Genomic DNA, 7,500 nt, shown 5'->3' on the forward strand with positions numbered 1-7,500 from the left:
AAATGAATCTAACAGCACTTCAGAATTACTCACTTTTGAAATATCGTGACTGTGTTATCAGATGAAAAGGAAAAATACTCTCAGTAATTCCCCGTATACGTACGAAACACGACCTTTCCTATTCCCTACGGACGTAAGCACTTGTACATTTAAGAAAATGATTGGCTCGTAGCACACAAATGGGGGACATGGGAAAAAGAAAAATTACCCTTGTGTACTTACGTAGTCCTGTAGGCTGCTGACGACGATTTCGAGCGGAGACAGGAACGTGAGTTCTACCACCCTTGAACACCAGCTATAATGGTCTCAAATTTGAATTATACTTGAATACCACTATATTATCTGGCATGTCGAGAGGAAAACTCAGTATCTGTTTCTCAGCTTTATTGAGAGTACAAACACGTAGATTAAAATGAATCTTGACGCGGTAGACGTGGCGGAGGCGGCGTCAGCTCCTACGGGCGTAAGGGGGAAGGTGTCCGCGGTTCAGGGAACGGACTCGGACTGACTCCTTCGGGTATTTCTGGGTCGCTTCCAGCCTAGGGCGTGGGGACACAGCTGTTGCCCTCGGCTACCCCCTCCAGGCGTTTCTCGTTATCGCCGAAGGTGAGGTCATGACCCATAACCCATGATTAATGGATGTCACCCCGGCTCAGGCAGATTTCACTATTTATAGATGTCACAGTGTGTGTGTGTGTGTGTGTGTGTGTGTGTGTGTGTGTGTGTGTGTGTGTGTGTGTGTGTGTGTGTGTGTGTGTTTATAGTGTGTGTGTGTGTTTATAGTGTGTGTGTGTTTATAGTGTGTGTGTGTTTATAAGTGTGTGTGTGTGTGTGTGTGTGTGTTTATAGGTGGTGTGTGTGTGTGTGTGTGTGGGTGTTATAGTGTGTGTGTGTGTGTTGTGTGTGTGTTTATAGTGTGGTGTGTTGTTTATAGTGTGTGTTGGTGTTGTGTTTTTATAGTGTTGTGTGGTGTTGGGTGTTTATAGTGTGGTGTGGGGTTATAAAGTGTGTGTATTTAATCATATGTGTGTTTATATATATATATCTATATATATATATATTAATATATTTTAAGTATGTGTGTGTGTATCTTTTTATAATATATATATATATATATAGATATATTATATATATATATGTATTATATAGGTATATATATATGTATATATATATGTATGTATACGTATATGTATATATATATTATATATATAGTATATATATGTTGGATATGCTATGTATAAGTGTAACTATATTATATATATATGTTATATTAATATGTATATAAATGTCTATGTATATTTATCTGTGTATATGTCTATATGTATATGTTATTTTATATGTGTTATGTGTATATGTATAATGTATATATATGGTCTATATGTATATGTATAAATAGTGTATATATGTATTGTATATATTGTATTGATGTCTATGTATATACATTTAATATTATTAATGATATGTGTATTTGTATGTATATATATAGGTGTATATATTTTTTTTTTTTTTGGTTTTTTTATAATTATATATTATGTGTATATATGTAATGTTATATATGTGTATACTGATTATTATGTATATATTCTGTGTATATATGTAAGGTATAATATATAGGTGTATATATTGTATACTTTCTCTATGTGTGTATATTATGGATATGTATATATCTATGTTCTACTTGTATATGTATCATAATATATATGTGTATATATTATAATTTATATATATATGTGGATATATGTATAATTATATATATATATTGTGTATATATTATAATGTCTATATTATATGTCTATATGTATTATGTATATATCTCTCTTGTGTATATATGTCTATTATATATAGCATAGTATGTTATATCTGTCTATATATACTTTTATATATGTGGTCTATATGTGTATATCTCTGTGTCTATATGTGTATATTCTGTGTATAATAGTCTGTGTATCTATGTACTCTTATCTGTATACCATCTATATATATATATATATTATATCTATTCTATATACCATATGTATATATGTTGAGCGGGGATGACCTCCCCCTCATCGGTTAGGGGGAATGGTACCAAGCCGAAATGGCAGTCAATTGCATGCAAGCACGTGCTGTAGGTTCACCCCCCAGCGCCTTAGCATTTATCAACAGGCATATAACTATGCCTGTGGCTTTCCCCACTTCAGCTTGGAAATTGCTATCCCAACCTCAGTAGGGTGGAGGTTCCTCTCTGGATTTGTGGGTCCGAACACAGTAATTTTGTGATACCGCTTGCATCCAAGCTGACTGTTGGAGGGGTCTAAATACCTGGGTACAACTTCTCCAAATACACAGCCGTACGTCCAATGAACCCCAACAGAATCGGATATGATCTGTCCATCCACTGAGAGGACTGCAGTCATCTGCGAGAGGCTTGGAGTTCTCTTTCTCAGGTGTCGTGGTAGGCAGGTAAGGTCTTTTACCAAGAATGGCCTTCATCCTCTTCCACAGATCCTAAATGAACTGTTCTTTGTCCCTTTCTCAGCAGTGTCTGCACCCTATGCAACCAAAGAGCAAAAGCTAGTCCTGATTGCCATGTATCCCGCGCCTTCGACCCCCCATGTTTCAGTGGCCTCCAATGTCCTCCAGGAGTATTCTGCCTTGCCTTTCAGGCATAATACCAATGGACCTGCTGCGCTGGGCTTCGAGCATTTCAACGCTTGAAAGGACTCCCACAGAGGACTGGGTCCATCAGGTTTTCAAGTTCTGTGAATCCAATCGAGACTTCTGTGTTGAACCACAGCACATTCCCCCTCCATCAGGCTGTCCGTGAAATTCTAGGTGGCCATTGGACCGGGAATGAGGTGTTTTAAGTGGCCTCTTATAGTAGTCACTACTTGCTTATGGTCAGAGCCACGAACTCGCACTACACTCCGGTAAACCCTGTAATTCTGGAGGATCCTCCATCACGTGCTAACAAGAATGTGGTCAATCTCCTTAGCCACTGCACCTGCATTGCTATACCATGTCTAGCAGTGTGGGTAGGAGCGCTGATATCGTAAATTTATCGTCTTATTCCCTTTCACGTTATGAAACCGAACTTTTAGGTTTGGGTTTATCTTTTGCTACCAAACCAAGTGCTAATCACTGTTTAGATTATATTAAAGGTCTTGATAGTTTCATTGCGAAGCAAAACAAATCCTCGAATAAAGATCTCAGCTACCTTAAAGGTGTCATGTTAAATCCGATTCTTGATTTATTCGACGATTTCAAAAGCTTACCCCGACGTTATTTCTTGGCCACTAAATCGCTTAAACGTAATTTGGATATTATGATTACCAAAGCCGACAAGGTAATAACGTATTATCCTTAATAAATCTGATTATATAAGAAAAGCTCATTCCTTTTGAACGACAACTCGACGTATCAAAACTGCGCTCCAACCCGTATTCTTCTGTCACGGAGTCATTTTCGTAAAACCTTAGACGTATTGCTGCCTTTTGTCCTGACCCCAAATTCTTTGATCGCTTCAGAACGGTTAATCCCTCTATTCCGTATTTTTATGGCCTTCCTAAAACTCACAAACAGGGTGTCCCTCTAAGGCCTATTATTTCGTCTTGCAACTCGGTTACCCGTCCCTTTAGACTCATGGCTAGCGAGCGTTTTATCTCCTTTTATGGGGTCCTTTTCTGATAGTCATATTAAACATTCAATGGATTTCATGGATAAGGTTAGAAACATGCCGACGGACGGTAAGAAATTAGTGAGTTTTGATGTAGATTCTTTGTTCACTAATGTTCCGCTTGAAGATGTGTTAGAATTTCTTGAAAGAAAACTTTATTCAGCTCGTGATAAGATCCCTATTCCGGTCAATTGCTTTATTGATCTCATTCGTTGTGCGTCACGAATAATGTCTTTACTTTTGACGGCGAATTTTATAAACAAATCAATGGTATCGCGATGGGAAGTAGCTTAAGCCGGTTCTTGCGAATTTATATATGGAGATGTTTGAATCTGAGCTCCTTCCGTCGATTCTCCCTCCCGACACGGTTTGGTTTTCTTTTATGTTGATGATGTATTTTCTATGTGGCAAGTGAGCCATTCTGATTTAGATGATTTTTTCAGAAAACTCAACAACCTCAAGCATACTATCAATTTTAAAGAAGAATGGGAAGATTCAGGGAAATTACCATTTCTCGACATACTGTTATTCAATGTAAATGGCTCGCTTAAATTTTCGGTTTACCGTAAACCTACTCACACCGCTAATTATCTTCATTTTTTCTCGAATCACCCGTTATATGTTAAAAAGTCAGTAGTCTCGTCCATGTTTCTTAGGGCATATAGAATTTGTGACAATGAGTTTATTGATCGGGAGCTTGACGTCATTTTTGAAACTTTTTCGAAATTAGGATATCCCCGTTTCTTCTTAAATCAGGCACACTCATCTGCGAGATGGAAATTTTATACTCATTCCCGTAATTCTCAACAGGATAGTGCCAGTAATCTATTAATTGTTCCGTATAACCCGTCCCTCGATGACAAACGGCACATGTTTAAAGGCACGGTTTGGTTTCAAGAAATGGCCTTACATATGCCTGTGGCTTTCCCACACTTCAGCTTGGAAATCGCTATCCCAACCTCAGTTAGGGTGGGAGGTTCCTCTCTGATTTGTGGGTCCGACACAGTTATTGTGATACCGCTTGCATCCAAGCTGACTGTTGGAGGGTCTACACGGTTACATATCCGAATACGTTGCGTAATACTTTAGTAAAACACAATGCGGCTAGCGCTGCTCTTGAGACTTCTCCCGGTATTTACACTATACCTTGTAAAGATTGCCCCAAGTTTTACATAGGTGAGACCGGTAGAGCTTTTGAGAAAAGAATTAATGAACATCAGCGTGATGTTAGATTTGCTAGAGAATCAAATGCGTGTTTCGTTCATTTACGTGATGAAGGTCACCGGCTTAACTGGAAAAGCGCTAAATTAATTCATAAATCAGCCAATTCGTACGAAAGAAAAATGTTAGAATCTCTTTTAATTAGAAAAATGCCTAATTTCAACTTGAGTGCTGGTCAGTGGGGCTTGGACGGTCTTACTTCCTCGTTAGTTAGCAAAGCCTTCCCCAGACTCTTCGACCTTGACCCTCCTGAGACCTGATTCAGCTCTTGTTCGTCCTGTCTTTCTATCACTATATATACTTGCCAAAATTTTCTCCTTGTATCCATTTCGGTTTTATTCGTCTGAAGAGGAACTCGTGAAGAGTTCGAAACGTTACGGTTTAGTTTCATTTTCTACTGTGGCTGTTTCTCTTTTCACATGTGTGTATATATATATATATATATATATATATATATATATGTATATGTATTTATGTATATATATGTGTATGTATATGTGTATATGCGTGAATATATGTGTACATATATGTATATGTGTATATTTGTATATATGTATATATGTATTTATATAATATGTATGTGTATATATACATATATATGTATATATATATATGTGTGTGTATATATATGTATATATATGTGTATATATATGTATATATGTTTGTGTGTGTATATGTATGCATATGTATATATGTGTATTTATGTGTATGTACATATATATGTGTATATGTGTATATATATATGTTCGTGGAAAAAGAACTTTGAAAAACGGTTTCAGTTATGATGTTTATTTTTCAACATGTGCTCCGTTAAGGTCAATATACTTCTGCAAACGTTGATACCAGCTTTTAAATCCATCTGAGTAAAAGCGAGGGTCATGTGATCTGAACCATGTCAGAGCAGCCCTTTTTTACATCTTCAACTCGTGAAAAAATGGTACCTTTCAAAATTTCCATTGAAAGATCTACCCTTGGCTCGACAACTTAGAGACCCATCACGCCGAAAAGTTGCTCCACCAGAATTGTATGTGCAGAACCCACAGAGATGAGTGATTCTGCTACTGATTCAGTGGTTATTCGTCTCTCCTTTTCAATCATCAGCATCAAAGTTTTCCTTCAACTAACGTTGATGGCTGCCACTGCAGGGCTCATCTTCATCTGAACCGACTTATCCATTTGTAGGATGTTGATTTCCTTGGGGCATTTTCACCATAAACTTGTTCCAGACCATCAATAAGTTGCCTATTCTCCCAACTGAGTTTCACCATGAATTAATGTCTATCCTGGCTTTGATTTTGGTGGATTCCATGTTGCTTGAATGGTGGTGCTTGACTTCCAGCTGGCTGCGATGATAAGGATAAGTCCGATATGCGAAGCTTAGCCTCGCCCGAGCTATGCCATGAGGGGAGCCTGGCCTGTGTCGACTAATGCCGACTCGCTCACGTGTGTCAGTTGGTGCTGACTCGGCTGAACCGAGTCCTTACCCGCCATGGTGCCCAGCCACAAGAGTAACATCCGGGCGACAAATTGCAACTTCTCGAGCCTGGGCGGGGCGCGAATTGCCGACCCCTTGGATGAAAGGCCGACACGTTACCACTGTACTAGCCCGGAGGCTGGCGATGATGCGTTATTACCCGCATTTAAGGGTTCATGTTTGAATATGTAATAACACGTTGGTACAAGAATGTTCAGGTGCATTGAAATCAAAATCCTTCCATATGATTTTTAGTTATAGACTTTTTCCATTTTGAAGACCCCCTCGCATATATGTGTGTTTCTTTGTTTGTTTGTTTGTAAGTATATTTATATGTGTATGTATATATGTATATAAATGTATGTGTTTGTATATATATATATATATATATATATATATATATATATATACTCATACATACATACATTCACACACACACACATATATATATATGCACACACACACATACACACACACACACACACACACACACACACACACACACACACACACACACACACACACACACACACACACACACACACACACACACATCTATATATACATATATATACACACATACATATATATCCATATATACATTTATACACACACATACATATATATATACATATATGTCTACACATTCATATATATATACATATATGTATACACATTCATATATATATACATATATGTATACACATTCATATATATCCATATATGTATACATTCATATATATGCATATGTATACACATTCATATAGATACATATATGTATACACATTCACATATATATATATATATATATACATATATATGAATATACATGTCTATATATATGTCTATATGTGTGGGGGTGTGTGTGTGTGTGTGTGAATGTGTGTGTGGAATGTGTGTGGTGAATGTGTGTGTGTGTGGGGGGTGTGGGTTGGGGGTGTGTGTGTGTGTGTGTGTGGAGTTGTTGTGAGTGTGTGTGAGTGTGGTGTGTGAGTGTGTGTGGTGTGGAGTGTTGTGTATATATGTATAAGCATGTGTGTATATATGTAGATACATGTCTGTATTATGCTTATATATGTGTATATGGATATGGTTATGTATATATATGTAATATATGTATATATATACATATAATATACACATATAAACA

Source organism: Penaeus monodon, chromosome 11 (genome assembly GCF_015228065.2).
Source record: "Penaeus monodon isolate SGIC_2016 chromosome 11, NSTDA_Pmon_1, whole genome shotgun sequence".
Classification (NCBI taxonomy): Eukaryota; Metazoa; Arthropoda; class Malacostraca; order Decapoda; family Penaeidae; genus Penaeus; species Penaeus monodon.